Genomic DNA, 21,544 nt, shown 5'->3' on the forward strand with positions numbered 1-21,544 from the left:
TCCGGTCTGGCTGGCCTCCTTCTGGATGTCGCCCATCTTCCTCTTGGTTACAATCCTCAGGTCATACCAGCGCTTTTTGAGGACCTCAATGTCCCTGTGGGTCACTCCCACAGCATTGACCTGCGCCTGGATGGCCAGCCATATGTTGCGCTTTTCCGCCTCAGGCACTTGCAGGGATTGCCTTCCAAACAGCTTCTGGTGCTGCTTCACCACCTCCTCCACCAGCACCTGGAGTTCCTTGGGGCTAAATTTCAGCTTCCTCCTCCTTTCCCCTCCGTCTTTCTGTGTTCTCTGGCTGGACATGCTGTTCGTTTACCCGCTCGCACATGCAACGGCTCCCTGCCTCTCCTCTGCACTCCAAGCCTCTCCAGGGTCGGCTAATTATGTACACCTGCCTGGGTGTGGCCACTTCGGCTAATTATGTACACCTGCCTGGGTGTGGGCACTTCCTGGTTGGGTGGGCTGTCGTTGCACAGGATTAGCTGTTTCGTCAAGTCATGTGATTTTATTTACCGAATCCGTACATACAGATTCGGTATTTTCCGATTCGGTAAATACCACCTCGGTATTTTCCGATTCGGTAAATACCACCTCGGTATTTTCCGATTCGGTAAATACCACCTCGGTATTTACCGATTCGGTGAATTCCGAATCGTGATTACCGAATGTTACCGAATCGGTAACTGTTACCGAATTTTTACCTACATATAACTTACCGATTCTAATTTACCGATTCGGTACGGCTCGGTATTTAAGAACCGGTAAAATCTATTTACCTACATGAGGCCCTAAAACATCAAGACTAAACCATCATGGCTACCAATGCGTCATCTCGATTATATCTAACCAGCATTAAAAACAACAAAACATCTCATTTTAGATAGAAGGTAGTTACTATACAAATATTTCCACGCATGTCTTTGAAACTTGACCCTTTCTATGAAGAATCTGAAAATTGGCCCAGTATAGAAACCGTCGAATCTGATGGTCCCAAAGGATGAAAATAGAAAAGCTGGAACGGGGACTGTCCCAGTGCTCACGATAGCACTAGTCTGAAGACCTGAAGCTGGTTCCTTTCCAACGTCCTGCGATTCGTTCTAATATCTGCCCTGCATTGTTTGGCAGTGACTACTGTAGGAAAGTAGGATTTTTCTGGCATAGTTACCACCACGTTTTGCCAGGTGCCAATGTATTTTGACTATAATACACTGGAACCCTGCTAATCAGGACCCCAATGTCTGTGTCCTCTCTCCTCAATTCATTGGCAAGTACTTTGTACACCCCACAGTTGGTATGCTAGTGTACCCCTGTAAGTCCCTAGTATATGGTACTAAGGTACCTGGGGCATTGGTGAGCTAGGGGTCTCCCATGGGCTGCAGCATGTATTGTGCCACCCATGGGAGTTCATGCAAAATGTCTGCAGGTCTTGCTTTGCAGCCTGCATAAAATGGTTTTGGACCTTTCACTTTAGATATAAGGTTTTCCTTATATCCCGGTGACTACACTTTAAACCTTAAAGCCACCCCTAAGGTAGGCCTAACAGCCCACACGCAGAGTGCATGATTCTAAGTGTGAGGGTGCTCCTGCATGAGTAGAAACACCCCTTCAACCCCCTGAGTCCATTCTCTGGCGTTGTAAGTGCGGTAAAGCCATTTTTAGGTATGTAGTGGACACTGACCAAGTCGAGATGTTCAACTACATAATGGCTTCTCCAAACCCTGTCATGTTTGGTGTCAAACATGTTGGAATCATGACACTACACCGATTGTGATGCTAGCTGCATGATCCCATGTACTGGGGGGCTCCTTTGAGGACCCCCCACCTCCCCCCCATGTCTACACTGATAGGAAGACTTCTACTGCAACTTTGTTTTTGTGCTCTTCCAAGTTCTGAAACTTTTGCGGCTGTGCATCCTCCTGAGTCTCCCATGACTCTGTCTGCATTAAGATAGCAAGAAGGAATCTCCTTTGGAGTGAAGGAGTCACTTCCCTGCATCCGCAAGCACCTCGACGGCGATGGCTGGCTTGTGTATCCCGCTGTACCATAGACACTTTCTGGCTCCACAACACAGATGGTGGTTTGTTGGCTCTCTAGAGGCCTGACCAGTCTTCCCTTCAACTTGGGAGACTGTGAACCCTGTATAGCTGACTGGAATCGCATCCCTGTGCGCTGCTTCTGTTTGCTGTTGCCAAGGCTTTCCCGACCAAAGACCTTCAAGTTCTAAGAAACCCCAGCCTCCAGCATCGCACAGCCCTCAGAGGGACGTCCTCCCCGATTCTCCAGCGACGTGGGCATCCACCTTCTGTGTGCTGCCGAGGGCTCCCTGCGACTCCATGTGCCTGCTGCCAGAGGGTCCTCCTGGGGTCTCCTGTCAATTTTTACTGGCTCTCCTGCTTGCTGAGGGCCGTTCCTGACTTACCCTTGCTTGATGATTTCCACAGACCTTGCAGGTCTGCAACTAAGCATTGTTTCCTGCAACTCGTCTGTTGCGTTTGCCAAGACTTGTTGGTGGTCCTGCCAGCCACTGCCCTTCCTGCAGTCTACAATCGGCGAGGGGCAGCTCGTGGACGGCTCTTGTTCTCCTGCATCGTCGCCTGAGTTTCACAGCTACATCTTCAAGATCTCTGTGCTACAGCAAAGTACCTCCGACAAGGGCTAGCATCGTGCTCCTGCTCCTCCTGGACACCTTCAGGTGCTTTGGACTCTGTTTCCTCTTTTTGCAGGTACTCTTCATCCAGAATCCACATCGGGGTTCCATCAATCTGGCCCACGAGACTCTGTAGCATCTAGACAATCAAGATCCTTCCATTGACTTCAACGGGCGGTTCCGACACCACTTCGCACCTATACACCCGGGCTCCCTGGTGTAGGTATCCTGGTTCTCTGGCTATCCACGGGTGGGGGTGTCCTCTAGTCTCCCTTGTTCCAACGGGTTTTCTTTGGGTCCTCTGAGAAGGGTCCTGATTCCGTAAAACTCCAACCACGACTTTGCCATGTTGTTCTATGGACGTTGACCCTGCGTATCACCTCTGCACCCGGGTGCCTTGGAAACCCTAGTACTTACCTTTGGGGTTTCTTGCTTTCCCTAGTCCACGGATTCTTGGGTGGGTTGTCTCATTTGGGTACTCGCTTTGCATTCCATTTTCTTAGTATAGGGTTGTCCTTCCACCACCCCATGGGGCCCACATGTTTTATGAGCTTTCCTTAACTGTTTTTAAGTATATTTCATTGTGTATTGATATCTCCACCAAAGTAGTTTTAGTGTTAGTGTGTAATATATATACAAGGTATTTTCTTACACTGGTGTATTTCTTTCTTATGTGTAAGCTTGACTGAGTAGAAATGTACCTGCTTTACACCCTCCTGAATAAGCCTTGGCTGCTCTCCACAGCTACCCCTTGAGAGCTGTGGTTATCAGGGACCACTACAACTATCACTAAGGGTTGCCTGGACTCAGTGCGGGGTACCTCACCTATACGTGTACACCATATACTGAGCCAAATTACTACATACTACAATTAAAGGTTACGTGATGGCCCTGCCCTGTCCACCTTAATGTTTGTTCATGACTAACCACCCATGTTTAGATCGCCCCCTAGTAGTGTATTTTTAAAAGGCTTTACTTTACTTACTCCCCACACTCCGTTAAGCATGATTTGAAGATTATGAAGACTTTCCTAATGGCAACTCTAGAAGATGGACCTTTCCCAGTTAGACTCCTTAATCTGTAGATGGTATTATTGGTGACAGGAGCTATGGCCCTCAGGTCAGAGAACTTGAAGCCCTCTCAGTTCGTCAACCATTCAGTTTTCTACCCGGATAAATTAGATTGTCATATGGGCCAATTTTTCTTCCCTTCTTTTCTTCCAACCAAGGATTAAGAGGAGTTGTGTAAATTGCATCCCAGGTGTGCTGTTTCTTCCTTCATCGAGCGGACTCAACATGACAGACTTGATAATAAGCTCTTTATGGGCTTCTCCAAAGCTAAGAAGGGTATGGCAGTGACCTAACGCAACACATCATGTTGGGGTCTTCTTCTGCACCAACTTCTGCTGCGCCTTTGCCAAGAATGACCCCTGCAATTTGGGCATGACTGGTTTCACAGCTGTTACCAGAGGCCTTTCAGAAGCTGATGTTTGCCATGTGGCTATGTGGTCAACTCTGCATACTTTTGCCATTACTGTCTCACAGCCTTTGCATGCTGTGAGTGATAGTTTGCTGTGTCACATGACTTCCTTAGTTAATTGGCACTACATTATCTGGAAACCACAAAATATTGATTGGTAAAAGAAAAGATTTTTTAAAATCCTATTCGCTAGCGTCTGACATCTTGGCTTTGCCAGTGATCGTTTGAAATCTGTTATGTATTGGATTCTCTTGCTGTATGTAATCTTCAGCTACTTTAAAGTAGCAGTGTTTTACCATTTCATTAAGAACAGTGTCCGGGTAACCCACCTGGAAGGGTCCGTGTCGGGGACGTGCTGGCAGAGAAGCCATAGGATGTGTGGGGGTACCTAATGAAGTCACAAGGATGACGACATTTAGCTCCTTATGTGTTGAGTGAGAAAATACAGCCTCAAGTGATATGCCTCCTTGAAATCAGTTTGGTGGAAGTATACTTCCTCACAGTATGTAGAAAACTTTGGATGTACTTGAGATTGCACGGCCCTCTTAAAGCAGCCTAAAGAACAAGCATTTGCAATGCAATAGGTCTCGCATTTATGAGAGTTTGAGCTATTGGCATTGCAAATTAAAATGCATTTTATTTATGTGTTGTTAATAAAACTGATAAATAAAAGGCAATGCCAATAGCTTAAACTCTCGCAATGCGAGACCTATTGCATTGCAAATACGTGCTATAATTTTTTTAAAAAGCGTTAGGAGAGAGCGTCTCCTGCCTGGAGCAGCAGACAGGACAACGCTATTTGAGAAAATAGTTCTTGGACGCTGTAATTAAAGCCTACCGAGCAACAACACATAACAGGGAGTGTCGCCATGGGAGGTTACAATATGAGACAAGGAGGTACTAAGGAGGGACTACTAAGCCTATTGACCAATGAACAGCCACAGTTTACAGTGGACATTGACACAAGCCAATGAAAAATGTGGGCAGAACTTCAAGTACCTACTGCCTTAATACAGCATGCCTCGCAGAGCAGCACATGCGCTGCCCAGTCTCGACCCCAAAAGGGAGCACTCCACCAGGGCAAATGTAATGCACCTGGTTTTCCAACATATTTTATAGCATTTAAATTTGGATATATGTAAAATGTTATGGTTCACTTATGTCATGGAGCGGTTGAAAATGTAACGTAAACACACCCATAAATTAAAATATTCCATTATGTTTGGGGAAATAGATTGCTGTTAAAGTTATTGTAAACATTAAACAAAATCCATGATGGTGGAGGAGGCAGGGGAGCGGGTCTTGGTGCAGTAATACATGGTTTAGAGAACTGTGTTGCTGATTTGGCTGCAAGACCACAAATGAATTTAAATGGAGCGCATCAATAGGGCAAGTGTATTTTACCTGCATTGCTAATATAACTTTTATCATTGTAAATGTGATTGATGTAGTGTGTTATGGTGCACTAACATCCTGGAGCGGGTGATAACTTATCTCACGCACGCAGAAAATAAATTCATCCATTATGTTTGTGGAAATAGGTTGCGGTCAAACTTACCGCAAATATAAATCCAAATCCATTATGGTTGGTGAAGCAGAAGAGTGTGTCTTATTGCAATTACACATGGAGATCCATCGCAAACGGGAAAGATCATTTATCACAGTTGGGGAAGTACGAGAGCGTGTTATCTTGCACTAAGACCAAGGCTGCAATCAAAACTTTACAGAAACCCAAAACAAAATGCCCAAGAGTCTGAAAAGCTGCAGAGCCTGTCACGGTGCACTTAGACTCTGTTGCTGATGAAAACATAACACAAAGACCACATAAAATGCATAACGGGGGGGGGAATTTAGATACATTTATGAATGGCACCGGTGGTGCGTGTGAAAACTTACAGGGAAAACAAAAGATAAAAATAGGTTGCTCTAAAACTCATTGAAAAAAAAAAATCAAAATCCATTAAAGTTGAGAGAGCAGGTCATGGTGCTCGAAGAACCTGGGTCAGAGCAAAAGTCAAGCACAACACAAAATTAAATGCATTACACACCCCAAAACAATCTTGTACATTATGTTCATGGAAATAGATTGCTGTAAAGTTTACAGCAAATTCCTTTACTGTTGTGGAAGCAGGAAAGCGGGTCAGTTAAAGATGGTTCAGGGATGTGTGTTGCTGTAATGGCTGCAAAACCACAAAAAATATACAGGGAGTGGCTTGCTAAAGGGAAGTGCCCCATGTGTGATTCATATATTGACTAGCACCGCACTGTTAAACAGTAGAAAGCACGGTAAATACATTGAAAATGTGTGCTCCAATCAGCTAAAAATATTGTGGGTACATTGGCAACATATTTTACACTTTGTTGAATTTAAGAGTCGCTTTGCAGGTAAAACTGCGCCTATAAAGTGCGCCAAAGAAAAGTACCCTACAACAGTGTTCCGCTAAAATACACCAAACAACTAGGATTCCTTTTTGCAGTAGGCAACTGTTTGTGTGTTTACAACTGTAAATTGGAAATAACCAACGTTTTCCAATGGAACTTATTTTGCTTTTTATTCTTTAAATTGTAAAGTGTTTGTATTTCCAACCTTAAAGTAAAAGAACCAGAGAAAGAAAGTAGACAACTGGCTGGGATTTCTCAAGGGAGTGTAAAGGTATGTGGTGAAAGGCTCGTATTGCTTAGTGTCTCGGTGCTGATCCCAGATTGACAAAAGATGGCGACGCAAATAATGATGAAAGGCCTTCCGACGAGAGAAATTCACTGCTTGAGGGGAGGTTATGCAAAGCAAATAATGGCTTGGTCTGCTGTTATCGGTTTTGCCTACCTGATGAACCATTCATAATCACATGTGCGTGTCTTGCTGGAGGAAGTTGCTTGTTGACATCAGGCACCATTTTCTGCAACTCTACCAATCTAACAACTGCCGAGTCATTGGCCTCTGACGGGAGATGCGAGACTAGCCTGATCAGCATCATCGGACTCCCGAGCCTCTGGTGGTAACGGTCTGAGAGCCCGACAGGCCTCTTTGCACATTAGTCTATCGTGAGGTTATGGTCATTTCACTCCAGACACTGGTGAGAACAGACTGGGAGCCCGGTCGACGTAATTGGACCCCTGTCTCCTGCGTCTCTGGTGGGAATTTTCAGGGAGACTGGCGGGCATCTCCGCGCTCATGACCATTTTCCGTCCACATTCGCTCACTGGCAGGAGCATTAATGACCTATGTGAGGGATGAGCTGTGTTGGGCTCAGCAATGATCAGGGAGGTGAAGATGTACAGAGCGAAAATAGTTCAGTGTGCACAGTGCATCATCTTCAACCAGTACAATTTATCATGAATCGTTCCCACACACACATTTTTAAATGTGAAGTGTGTCCCCTCAAAGGTTTCCTTCTCTAAAAACGACATAAATGAGGAATTTTAAATGTGAAAAATGTGTTTCCGGTCTCCTGTTGACAAGTTGGTGAACGCTACAGAACAGAAACACAAAATAAAATAAACAAACATTGCAGTCAGTAAAGCAGGCGTGCGTGTCACGAGGCACTTCGAGCCTATGACTGATCAAAGCCCAGGCTGCTTTGAAAGTGAAAGTGCGCATGGTGCGCTGCACTTAGTGCCTGCAGGACCAGAGACGAATTAAAGAAAATAATGCTTACAGATCAAAATAAACAAACATAGCATGTAACAGCCAAAGTAACCAGCACGGCGTGACCCGAAACAGATGGCACACTGAGCACCGCTGCTAATTAAACGAGGAATGCGAGGAATGCAGCTGGCACCTGGCCGCGCTGCTGCTCGCGCCCCAGCTCCCTATGCCAGGGGAGAGCGAAGATGGGACATGTACCCGCCTTTAGCCAATTGCGTGCTGTCTTTCTCAGAAAGACGCACGCAAAGGCCAATAGCGTGAGCAACAAAAAAAAGCACACGCACGAGCGTGTGCTCAGAGTTCAAAGACCTTACTAGAAGCCCCGCAGAGCAGCGCATGCGCGCTGGCTCAGGCGAGACCTAAAAACTGGGAGTGCTTATAATGTGCCCTTTGAGGGAGCACTGTGTGCCGGGGGTGTACTGCTGAGAACACAGTAATTCTTGGTTATACTGTTTAAAACCCGGTAATTCAGGCAGTATACTTCCTGGGAGAATTCTACATACTCTTCATATAGTGCTGAATACTGGAGTGAAGCCTGTTCAGGAGCACTCCCTGATTTGACAGTGAAAAGGACAGGGGCACTGGGTTATGGAGTGATTTGTTCAGAATTGCATAAATTCCTTAGGCGTGAAAGCCGATAAAAACCCCAGATGCTCAGTTTCCACAGACCATGATGTAGCTGCATCACCACAGCTCCTTAAGTGTGAGAAATATATGGGTGCCTCGGATTTTCTTTGTGAAACACGTTTAGCACCCAGGGCACTGTGCTTATTACTATGCACTGTCTAAGGAAGCACTTTGTGCCATGGGTACCTTTTACACACTGCAGTACATAACTGCCTTGTACCAACTGAGAAATCACTTTGGCTCTAGAAAGTGCAGTGTGTTACAGGAGATCGGCTTGTAATTTCATACATCCTATAATTTGCAGTGAGGGATCTATAGAGCATATACTAATTTGGAATTGTATTCCAATGTGTACTTTGTTTGCCTCACAACCTTTTCTTTAATGATTATGTTGCAGTAGATTTGTTTTTTGTTGCTTAGGTTTTTATTTATTATACATTTCCTTTCTCCCCCACTTCATCCTTTATCTTCCCTCTATTTTATCCAAAAATCTTCCATTTTCCCAGATTCGGCTGCAGCTGTGGGACATAGCTAGCCAGGAGCGCTTCCACAGCCTCCCTCCCAGTTACATCCGGGACTCAGCCTCTGCTATCGTTGCCTTTGACATTACAAGTAGGTATGCGATTTAGGAGGCTATGAAGTTGCTTTTAGTTGAGACTAAGGTAGAGAACATTTGAGGTTTAAAGTAGTTGCACTAGGGGTTCTTTTGCTCTTTACCATTTCTGTCAAATCAACCTTTGTCTTTTGCTTATTTTTGTAGACTAGAATCCTCAATCATTTTTGTACTGTTTGTTATGTTTTTCTTGATCATAAAAAGCATTCACTTCATTGAATGGTTAGCAGCACCTTGCCATATTTTGTGTGTCCTAATGCATCTCGACCAGGTTGATAGACTTATAACTTGGCTTCATCATCTTTTCACTTTGTGGTAGATCATACAAACCCACCCTAAATAAAGGGACTCTATGACAAGAGTCACTGAGGCAAACGTATCTAATAGAGACCTCCACAGAATCAACAAATTCCAGAACTCTGAATGCACGCCTCTTGCTATTGCCAAGCCAAGGATTCTGAAAACAAGCCACATCTCTAAAGCCATAGAAAACAACATCAAGATCACGTCCTTTGAAATATCCCAATGCCTCCGTCTTTCAAATACTCCTCACTTCAGATTGCCATGTAGAGTTTGCTCCTTCATCCGTAAATCCTACGAAGAACTTGCAGTGCTTCCCAAAGCTAGTGAATCTGTTGTCTCCAGGCCAGATTTGTGTTCTGCCTGCTCCTGCTATCACCTCTGCCACACTTAATGTACATTGTGCTCCCTGGTACACCAGCACTCCAGGTCAGAGATATCATAACATACTCTCTTTTCCTGCTTGTTTCCCAGCAATTTAAAGCCTTTCGATATCAAATGCACTCCTGACACAAGGTTTGATCCATCGGACTCCACAAACTTCAGACCGATCACTAAGGGACCTTTCTTAGTCACTCTCACTAGGTGCATGTCCTTCATTTACAGGTCACCAGACAAAATAACATACTTTGCGACTACCAAATTGGATTGGACCCTGATAGCAGCATGCACTTTTCTGTCATTGGCATCTGGGAGAGTCCTCAAATCATCTATTGCTCAGAATGGAGTTGTCATTCTGCCACTGGACAGGCCCAAGGCCATTTTACAGCACATCACTCCACCTTTCTAAAAAGACTGAGCAGCCATGGGTCGAAAGCGACTCAAATGATCTCCCTTTTTCTGCTTGCCCCCTTCGCTTACCCCCTGACGATTCCCTTGAGGGGTTCAGAAATAGTTTCATTAGACTTTAATTGGGATTAGCTTCCCCAGCCAAGCAGTTCCATCAAATTGTTGTCCCTCTATAGGTTAGTCCAGGGTATAATCGTCTCAACAGTGTCACCCCTTCTGGCTGGTTTACTACATATTGCAATAGATCTGCTACTTGTTTCACAGTAGAGGTGGCTTATGGGGTGCCAACACCAGTATGCCCATTTCACTCATCCCCACCCCCAAATCTTCAGCTGGCTCTGCCATTTCAAAACTTCTTTGATTCATCCTTCCACCACCCTCAGCTTTTGGGAAAGGGGGGAAAGGTCTCTGTCAATTGAGAGTCCATTACGAGAGATCGCTGTTTGCTCCAGCTCGTCTGCAAAAGTTGCAGTTTGTATTTCTGGATTTCTGTCCATTGCCCCAGAACACCCACCTTCTTCAAGAAAGTGCGCTTCAGCACATGCCTGAATTCTGGAGGCAGAAGTTCTTGCCCTGTTGAACTGGGGTAGGGGTCATAGAAGTGCTACCCTTGTAGGAAAGGGGCACAAGATTGTATTCCCTTTAACTCTGGACCTCAAACAAGAGAAAGACCTCATTCCCATTCTGGACTGTTGAATTTCGTTGTTTGAGAGAACAAAGTCAGATGGCCTTGACACTGCAGAAGTCCCTGGATTTCAAGGATGCCTATTTCCATCTTCGAATTCCCCTAGCTCACTGGCATTGCCTCCATGTCACAGTAGAGTCCCAGCACTACCATTCCCATTTCTGCTCTTTAGTCTTACGACTGCTCCGCAACTCTTCACCAGAAAGCTAGCGGTGCTGACGGTCTCACTCAAGAGGTCAAGAGTCCATGTTTTTCAGTACTTGGTTGATTGACTGGTAGGAGTGAGTCCCCCTAATTTATTCCCTGGGATTTTCCATCGAGCAGTAAAAATATGCCAAATCAGGGGTTGAGCTTTTTTGGAGCCATCCTGGGCACAATCTGAATTCGAGCCGGATGGATCTCTACATGCATGTTTACCACTTAAATGCAGAGGACTAGGCGTTCACGTCCTCCGCATTAATTCTGGAATGCAGAGGATGTGAACTTCTCGTTCCTTCAGATTTTGGCTCAGGGCATTGGGTGTTTCCAGGTGACTATAAGGGTTTGTTGGACGCAACAGTTTATTACTTTTGAAAAATAAATAACAGGTGAAAATGTTGTCTCCTATTTCTAATTTTTCCTACCTATTTAAATTTGTTTTTTTGTTTCAGCAGTTAGTTTCTTTGGGAAAACCATGAGTGATCTGCAGGGTTTCACATCCTGCCTTGAATACCTTTTGTGTGTATGTAATAGATAAATATACATAGGGAGAGAAGAAAGAGCGGGAGGGAAGGAGTGAGGGATGGATGCATTGCCCCAAACATTATAAAAGGTCTCAGCTGCTGAGGGTTTAAAGATTAACAGTATATATAAAATTCAGCACTTAAAGCAAGAGACCACTTTGTAAAGTCCCCAGACTAATTCAGTCAAAACTAAAAATATTTTATTATTAAAATAGGACTAAGGAGGCAAACGCTGAATCAGCATCCTAAGAGACAGAGTTTCAGAGTAATAGTTCCATTCCACTCTTCTTCTATATTCTACATGAACAGTCCATAAAAGCTCTTGCAAGTTACTCACGAGTGGCCACAGGCTTTCTGCCTCTCCAGGAGCACAGCAGCTCCAGTCTGCCTCTTGCCTTCAGTTAGACTAAAGGTAAAGTGTGGGAGTCGGTTGCCTTGTTCAGGCAGGCACAGTTCATAGTTTCCAAACTTTACAGAGTTCCATCAATGTTTCAGGCTCGAGTCCTAACTGCAGGCAGTCTTTTCTGGTCCTTCCGTGCCTTTGTCTTAGCTTCCCAGTTGCAGGTTCCGATATCCGAGTCCTTCTTTTCCACTGAAGAGTATTCCTTCCGTATACCAACTCCCAATAAATGGGCATAGGTTTTGTCCCTCTTTTCCAAGTTCGATCAAATACTCTGCACACATACAAGTGACAAGCCAGTTACAACTGGTCAACTGTTCCACTTCACAAGGAAAGTCTTTCCAGTTTTCTGTCACATCCCTGGGAAGTACCAGTAGATGTGCACACTGATCTTATTTTCTAATCATGCAGTTCTTGATGGGGGTGGTCACAACCCTTTGCTTCTGTTCAGCAGTCTCCCCTCTTCTTTAAGGTTTTGCTTCACGGGCATTCATGATATAGCTGTCTTCCTGATGTTCTCAGACTTCCAACGGTGTCAGTCTTTTGAGAGCACACACAGGTCATGGCTCAGTAAGACATATTCCTCACACAAACGTCAACTGCTTCTTTCTGGTTGAGATCTGTGCCAAGTCTTTGCCCTGCAGTCAACAAAACAGCTGTCTTCATAACATGAATTTGTCAATGTTATTCAAAACTTCGATTGAACACAATCAGATATAGTGAAACATAGCAGAGATGGGGTTATGCCCCTACTTGGATCTTCCACTCCTTAGTTTCTTCCAGCTAATACTGTACTAAGTGAATGGTTTGTTCAAAGCTTATCGAAATGTATACCCCTAGGAGATGCCAGTGGTGCTTGGTTTCATCTTCTGTGTACCCGACCTCTTTAGAAGACCAGGTCTACACTATGCATTCTTTCTCCTCAGTCAAGTATGATTACCCATTGTATGCTACAAGCAGATGCCAGTCCGTTCATGCCTCCACCCGCATGCTCATTCCTAGCTTGTCTCTGAATCTCAAACACCAGACACAACTCTGCCTTTCCAAATCTCTCTTAATATCAACCAAATACAGAGAATATTCTTGCAACGATAAGCACTCATATGACTCTTTCAGTCTCTCTTTGGAAACACATGCAGTAAGTACTTGAATATTACATTCTCAAAGTTTCAGAATTCCAACAGCCTTTCAAAAGAAGCAGGCAGGGGACCATGCCAACAGGGGTGCATTTTATCACAGGTACTGCATGGTCCTGCAGGTTCCTCCCCCATCTTTCTCCTCCCATTTCGATACAGTACTGACTATCATTAGGTTCCAAGGTTTTTCTCTGTTCTGCTGTTAAGCTCTCATCGGGTCTTCTCTACGTGACTCAGTTGCATTCAGAAAAATGTAAGGAACAGACCCCAGAGCGCCACATACAGCCAATGTGATAGCATCTTGGGCAGATGAAGCCAATTTGAAATTGTGAAATCTGATTTAGCGTAGATGGAAAGGAGATGCTAATGAAAAAGCTTGACAGATCCAGTCTGGCGCCTGGGTATATTCATACTGTTTTAGGTATATGGGGGAAGATAAAGTATCCCCCCGATATTACTGAAGGTAACTAACTGTTCGAGGCATGTGAGCTGTATATCACATGCTTTGCATCCTCCTGCCATCTAGTGTTGGGTCTGGATGTTTGCAAGCTGTTTTTCGCCAAGAAGTCTTTCCAGTCACGAGGTAAGGTGACTCCTTCTTTAGGTGATAGTGCGCATGGGCATCAACTCCAGGTTCGGACATGTATTTTTTTAAATTTATTTAAATAAAAAAAAAATTCAGTCTGACCTTTTTGAAGTATTTGGGGTCAGCGTATTTATGCGTGAAGCCACACTCTCCTCCTTTAACATCTTGGCAAGTAATCTACCTATTTCTGGATTCGCAGGTCTGTCTAGCAGCATTTTCCCGTTTTTCAACAAGAATGCCCAGGAGTAGAATAATAAGTCTGGTAACTCTAGGCCCCCTTTCTCTAACTTTCTTCTCCACTTCTTTCATGTTATACGAGGACCAGATAAAGCCACTAATCTGGCCTTGCAGCTTCCCAACCCACTCCTTCAAAGCTAGGGGGATGGAATCGAATAAGAAACTGAATTTTAGAACGATAATCATTTATTCCAAGTTAACTCTGCCAAATATGGTGAGTGGGAGATGTGCCAATTCCTCATCAAATTACACACTTCCTTCTTGGTTTTTTCATAGTTTTCCTTGGTTAACTCTGTGATCTCTTGGGTTATCTTGATCCCTAAATACCTAATCGCCCCTTTAACCTTTTCCTCACCTTCCTCCATGTTCCAGGCTATTATCTGTCTTTCCTCTATTATTCTCATATCCTGGGACCTTGCCAAAATCAGTTGTTAATGCCATAACCTGCCTCGTGGTCTTCTGTAGGTGAGTCGTATAAATCAAGAGATTATCTGCATTAAGAATTTATTTATTTTCCCAACCTTTAATTCGAAAGGGCATAATCTCCGGTTATTTCTGATTTTCTTGCTAGTGGTTCAATATAAAGATCAAATAATAATGGTGACAGAGGGCATCCTTGCCTCGTTCCTCTGGTTATTTTAATAGGGTTCGTCAAACAGCCATTTACCAATACGCTTGCTACTAGTGAGGCATACAGTCCAGCAAGTGTTTTACAAAACTTCGTTCCCAAATTAAGAGATTTCGTAACTGTTTGTAGGCAGACCCATTTTACCCAGTCACACACTTTTGTAGCGTCTAAAGCAGCTACCGCAAGGGAGAGTTCATATGTAGTCACCAGGTCTATGGAGCAGATGAGAGTATATGTCAACTCCTCTAAAGATCTACCCCATATAAACCCCTTTTGGTCCTTATGTACGAAATCTGCCATAACTCCTTTAAGCCTTTCGGCCAGAATCTTCGCAAAGAATTTATAGTCACAATTTAATTACGACACCGGTCTGTATGAGTTGCAATTATTGGCACATTTCCAAAACTAATGTGATAATGGCCTCCTTCCAAGACTCGGACATGCTAGCTTCTTCCATAGAAACCTCATTAAATCTCTCTGTTAAAATTGGTGTTAGGGTCCCTGCCAGTAGGGTTCGGATGTGTATTGCTGCGCTCCGTTTTGGAATCAGTCCTCGGGTTCCTCTTTGTACGCAATCCACTCTACCCTCAACGGTATTGTTTTCAAACGCGTTTCCTTTTCTCCGCGGTTCGGCTCGACCATCAAGAAATCTCCATTTCGATTGCGGTCTTCACAGGCGACCTTCCGGCTTATCCGCATCAGTCCGGCACCTTGTCGATGGAACGGCCGCCATTCAAATTCTGCCCCCTGTGCCACACGAAGTATCCGCATACGGACCTACATCAAGTGTGTAACTTGTGCTTGTCCCCTGAGCACAAAGAACAAGTCTGTGAAACGTGTTGATTCTTCAGATCAAAGAAAACTCTCTGTGATAATCGGGCTCTACGTCGAGAGCTGCAGCTGCAGCAGTTAGACAACACACCGGATCTCTTCGGCGAAGACTGCGAACAAGAGGAAGTCTCAGCGGCCGAAGAACACGCTTCAGCGGCATCGGACTTTGAGGCAGAGTTGCACATTGTCCTCAAAGACGGCAATGTGCCGTAGGGACAAGGGGACGCGAGTACAGAAGAAACCCACCCTCCCCGCCCCCGCTTCACCCGACCATAGAAAATCTAAGGCTTCGGCACCACCTCTGCCTTCAGGCCAAGGTCGGCACCGAGAAGAGGTTTCTAAAGCTATGCCTTCCAGCTCAGCATCGAAAGACTCTGACAAGCCTTCTGGCTCGGGACCGAGTCAGGCAAAACCCACTTCCGACCCGAAACCTTCGAGCTCTAAGCATAAAATGGGCTCGGATCCAAAACGTTCGACACCAAAACCAAAGAATCATTCCTCAGAGCTGAAACATTCAGCGTTGAAAGGAAATTCCAGCTCTGCAGTGAAAGCTTCAGTGCCGAAAATTAAACAGCTGCTAGTACCACAACCGGATCCAAGCACGGACATTGTCCCACCTAAATCGGATCCGAAACAGAAAAAAACTCTATATTAATCCAGATACTGGGCATATTCATGCTAAACCGCCATCCAAACACAAGCTTACGTACGACGACAGCTCTACAATTCCATTGAAGATAAAACATGTGGGGACTAGTCCTTCCCACACACTACCATCTCCTCGTCCTCCCTCTCCACCACAATTTGAACCCTTACACATTACACCTAGTCAGTATCCTCTACCTCTCCCTGATGCTGGTGACACATATGATGATGACACACATTACTAGAACAGTACACTACCATGGGGTAGAGCTCCATAAGGAGTCCTTAGAGGAGGATTTTCTATTTGAAACTCTAGCAACACATAAATCCTGTGAGACCGCCTATGCTTAAAGGTATGTTAAGGCACACAGACGGCACCTTTAAAGATCCTGTACGTGCTAGGGTCCTCACTCCTAGAGTGAATAAAAAATACAAACCTTCCTCAACAGAACCTACTTTTATTAAGGGTCAGTTACCACTGGACTCTGTAGTGGTATCCAATGCTCGAAAGCGGGTTAATTCTCAAGCGTCTGGGGAGGCTCCTCCCCCATCAGAAAAGCAGTCGAAACTGATTGATGCTTCTGCAAAACGTGTAGCTGCGCAAGCAGCTAATCATTGCCGTATTGCTAACACCCAAGGTCTCCTTGCAAGATATGATGGAGCCCACTGGGACGAAATAGAACAACTTCTACAGTTTCTCCCAGATGAGCATAAGGCCAAAGCACAAGATTTAGTTCTAGAAGGTAAACTAATTTCCAACACTTCCATCAGATGCGCTCTAGATGCGGCCGATACTGCAGCTAAAGGGCTAAATACTATCATCAATTTCTGCCTAAATTAGTTTCAGCCTTTCATATCAATCAGTTGAGTTACCTGTGATCTTTCTTCAACCTCATCCTGTAGCAGAGTGACCTTTACACACACTTGATGTTAGACGAGCTATACTAATATGTTGAAAGAACTAAAGAATTTCGGGGGGAGGGGGGGACTCTTTGTTGCTTTTTCTCAACCACACAAAGGCAATCCCATATCTAAGTCGGGTATTGCAGGATGGATTGTAAAATGTATCCAAACATGTTATGGTAAAGCAAAGAGAACTCTAATAATACCCCCTAGAGAACATTCCACTCGCAAAATAGGGGCTACTATGGCTTTCTTAGAAAATATTCCCCTAGCTAACATCTGTATGGCAGCAACATGGACTGCACCGCCCACATTCACCAAACACTATTGTGTAGATGTGTTTGCAAGACAACAAGCAAATGTAGGCCAAGGAGTACTTAAAACACTTTCAAACAACTACAACCACTACAGGATAGACACCGCTTTGGGAGTATACTGCTATATAGTCTATGCAAAGCATGTGATCTACAGCTCACATGCCTCGAACGGAAAATGTTACTTACCCAGTAAGCATCTGTTCTTGGCATGTAGAGCTGTAGATTCACATGCGCCCACCCGCCTCCCCTGTCTCCTGTGTTTGTTGTAGTTCGCAATTTACATTCATACGCATGGACATCTCTATTCTACACTCATTAACTCCATTCTCACCCTCTGTGGGAAAACAATCTAACAATGGAGTCGATGCCCATGCGCACTATCACCGAAAGGAGGAGTCACCTTACCTCGTGACTGGAAAGACTTCTTCGAGGAAAAACTACTTGTAAACATCCAGACCCAACACTAGATGGCAGGAGTATGCAAACATGTGAATTTACAGCTCTACATGCCGAGAACAGATGCTTACTGGGTATTTCCTTTTTGTAGACATCAAATAATTCAAGCTCCTGCTACCAAGTAATCCTCAAACCAGAAGATCCTTTTGACCTAGACTTGTGCATCCTATTCTCCTGCCTTCCGTGATGGAACACAAACACTTAAAGCTCAGCTTTTCAAACACAAGAGATTTTTGCCAGTGGAAACTGGTCCCTGCACTGCCCAATTAGTCCTGAATCTCTTATCTCCCGACTGCTACAAGCAAGATTAGGAACCTTTGGGTAATTATGGGTTGATTTAGCTCTTTTAACTCAGGTAAACTGTTATCAACTAAGAGTGGGCAGAACCCGTGGAATTTGACTCTGTTGAAATCTGCAGCGTTACATAAAAACTCAGCAGGATTCCGTCAATTCTGCCAATGGACCGGCCACCATTTACCGTAAGCTCATTAACAACATGCCCGACCCCTTGGTATCCTTGCGAGTGAAATGGGAGGGAGATATTGGCGGTCTGGAGGATGAGGACTGGCAGGAGGCCCTGCAGGGCCCCCCGCGAAATTGCCATCCGGATGCGGTTCCGCCTTATCCAACTTAATATCCTGCATAGGGTGTACTACCCGCGTACCCACTTATTCTCCTGGGGTAGAGCGCTGTCCCCCCTGTGTGTGAGGGATTGCCGGGAGGAGGGCACGTTCTTCCACATCCTGTGGGAATGCCCGTACATAGTGCCATACTGGACTAAGGTGACAAACACAATGGCGAAGGTGGTGGGAGCGCCGGTCCCATTAGAGCTCCGGTGGCTGCTTCTACTGATAAAGGGAGCGACGGACTGGTCCAGGTATCATGAGATCTGGCTTGCTACGGCGGCTGGGGTGGCATAACGGAATATTGCGAGCGCATGGGGGTGGCCGCGCCCCCGCAATGGGACTAGTGGCTCAGGGATCTGGACTGGTGTCAGAGGGCGGAGGAGACTGTCTATAAGTCCAGAGGTTGGGTGAAGAAATGGAAGCGGGTGTGGGGCCCATGGTGCAAGTATCGAGCCTCGAGAAGCGGGGTTGACAGTTGTAGCGGGCCCCCTTGGTAACTCCCCTGACCCTAAATGCTGTAACGTCTTACTGTTGATGTCCGAGCCTTTTGTTTACTGCTATGTCATGTCTATGATCTTGAGCGATGTTAATAAAAAAAAAGTTTAAAAAAATATATATATATTCTGTCAATGGACAAAAATGCGCATGTTGTGCTGCTCACACTGTGATTTAGCGCCTGTAGTGCATTCCATGGTGGAAAATCAGCGTGAATAACACCGCGCGGTGCGCCAAAAGATGCAGCTACTCAACTTGATTTTGCTGCTGCTCAAGTAGATTTTGTACTCGAGGGGAAGGCTTCCGACTGTGAAAGGTTTCAACTGCCCGCGTTAGAAAAATCTTGCCAGATGTCCCCCTCTAGTTACCGAAAATCGCTCTACGGAATGCCAAATCTCGCACGCGCTCACCAACTTAATGCGTGGGAGCCTTGCGTGAGATAAAATTCCACCATGCTGTAATTGATGGAATTTAGTAGGATCTGTGCGTTACCAGAGTAATGCGGAGTCGCCAAATTCCACTGAAATTCTTAAGCTAGGATCAAAACTTTGTAACCATGTGGAATATCAACGATACCGGTCTGTTTGCAGCCTACTGACTTAACGCCTCAATTCAAGATGCCTTGCAGAGCAAGCTCCTTTAGTAAGCTGACGAGCAGTAAACTACCAGAAGCCAAGCTGTAGAAGTAGCTCTGGCTTTCTTGAGTGAAGTGTCAGGTTGGTTGTGACTCAACAAGAGCCCTCTTCTGGACCATTATCATGATACTCCATCCCATGTTTATAACATCAAATCTACTATTTAGAGACTGTTCCAACAAAGGGAACCTACAGCCCTCTCAAATCTGCCTTGCTTTCATTCCTAAGTGGAGTGCCACGTCTGCAGTGGCATGGCTGGAGAATCGTGCTAGCCCTCTCATATGTTGCTTGGCCCTTGCTAAGTGAGTCTTACTGCAACCATAAATTCACAACAATGCTTAGCAAGCATGGTTTTCACAAACTTGACAAGTAACGGACAGTGCTTCAGATCTACACTAGTAGTATGAATGTGCTATTTAATGTTTGAAGCCTTTCCATCTTTACCAATCACCTGAGCGCAAAAGGGTGACAAATAGAAAAGGTGCAATAGAAAACCATTATCATGTTTTTTTGTTTGTTTTTTTCTTTCTTTTTTTAGAGTTTTATGTAGTGCAAACTAGACCCGAGACATCGGGTATCAGAGCGCTTTACATAAGCACCAGTTTCGTTACAGGACACTTTAATTTTTGTTAGGCATGGGGAGATTAAGTGATTTGCCCAGAATCACAGGATGTTCATCGTCATTGCCGAGACTCGAACCCAGTTCCCCAGCTTCGTGGTCGACCGCTCTAGTCGTAAGGCTACATCCTCTCCACCTGGTTAAATACAACAACCAAGAAAGCCTTCGAAGGTAGCGATTGAAAGGTGAAAATAAATATAGGCAAAAACATACTTTAAAACTGCACGCAAAAATCAGAGTGTAACGTTAAGAAGAAAATTGTGTAAGTTAAATATTGTATCTGAATTGTATCAAAAAATGGGCGATCATTTGTTTATGGACCCAGATTGTTACTAGTTATTCGAAAAGCAGTACCCAACATTTCAACATGTAATGGTTTCAGCTGGGATGAGAAAAGGCATTAAACTATGCAAAGTGATAATCTGATCTAATGATGTGTAAAATCTAAGTTGTAACAAGTCTGGAATTGAGCCCAATCACTGAAAATTAAGGGTAGATTTAACATGTCCTCCTGGTGTTTAAACACTGCTCTGAATACTTCATTCTGATGGAAGTTTCTAACTGCATATTACTTATATTTTAAATGTCCTGCAGGCTCAAGACTGGATTTGGAAACTTTTCCAGCAGTTGCTCCTGTGTGACTTGACAGGCGGTACCATCTACTCCATGACAGCTCCATCCCATCTCTGAAAATGACCTGGTGGAATTTTATATTAGCACCATACATTTGCGCTTACCTTGGGTTTTTTTCTGCTCCAGTTGAGGCGCATCCATAGCTCCGCTTCTAAACTTTGTTGAATCTTCACCGACTTCAAAAATGTTTTTCGTGTGCTAGGGATATCTCCTCTGAAGGCTAAGCTTTAAAACATGTCGTCCTTCAGGAAGCAGGTGTGAGTCACTGACCTGCGTGACCTCTATCTTGGGTATTTTGAATCCAAGCAAAATTTCCTTCATGTATCCATAAAAATCTCATTTTAGCTACATAGCTTTTTCCTGATTCTAAGGGTTCCCGCCAAAAAGCTTGCCACTCCAAAAGATATCAGTGGGCTAGAGAGCATTTCAGATATTTTAAGGCAGGTTTGGTTTGAACAAATTTGTCCTTTTTTAACGGAGGGACTAAGTACCATTGTCTTAAAATACAGTAGAGGCCACAAAACAGAATGAAGTGTAAACTGTCCTGTGGAAAGAAGTTGTCACACGAACACGGGCCCATCTCCTCTACTCTTAAGTGCCCATGTAACACAGCCAGAAGTCGATGTGTAAGGTTGGAACTAAACTTTGATAGCAAAAACCAATGTTACGAGTTGGTGACCATAACTAAATAGGGCTCTATTGGTATGCAGGTTTTTAACATCATCTAAGCCCGCACTGATGGTTTCACCCTTTTCACTCACTTCTTTCTCCACCAACTCGCTTCTCTCTCCGCCAACTTGTATTGAGGAAGTGTTTTGGGATTTTCAAACAGATCTGGATGTCCCATGGTACATGCTAAGTTCCTAATGTAATCAAACCAGGACCTACA

The 21,544-nt window shown here is 44.6% G+C and overlaps 1 protein-coding gene across 2 annotated transcripts in view; it reads left to right on the forward strand.

Moving 5' to 3' along the window:
* Positions 1-21,544, forward strand: part of RAB41 (RAB41, member RAS oncogene family) — a 586,928-nt gene that overhangs the window by 203,275 nt on the left and 362,109 nt on the right. The window lies entirely within an intron of this gene.

This window comes from Triturus cristatus, chromosome 5_2, assembly GCF_964204655.1.
Source record: "Triturus cristatus chromosome 5_2, aTriCri1.1, whole genome shotgun sequence".
Taxonomy (NCBI): Eukaryota; Metazoa; Chordata; class Amphibia; order Caudata; family Salamandridae; genus Triturus; species Triturus cristatus.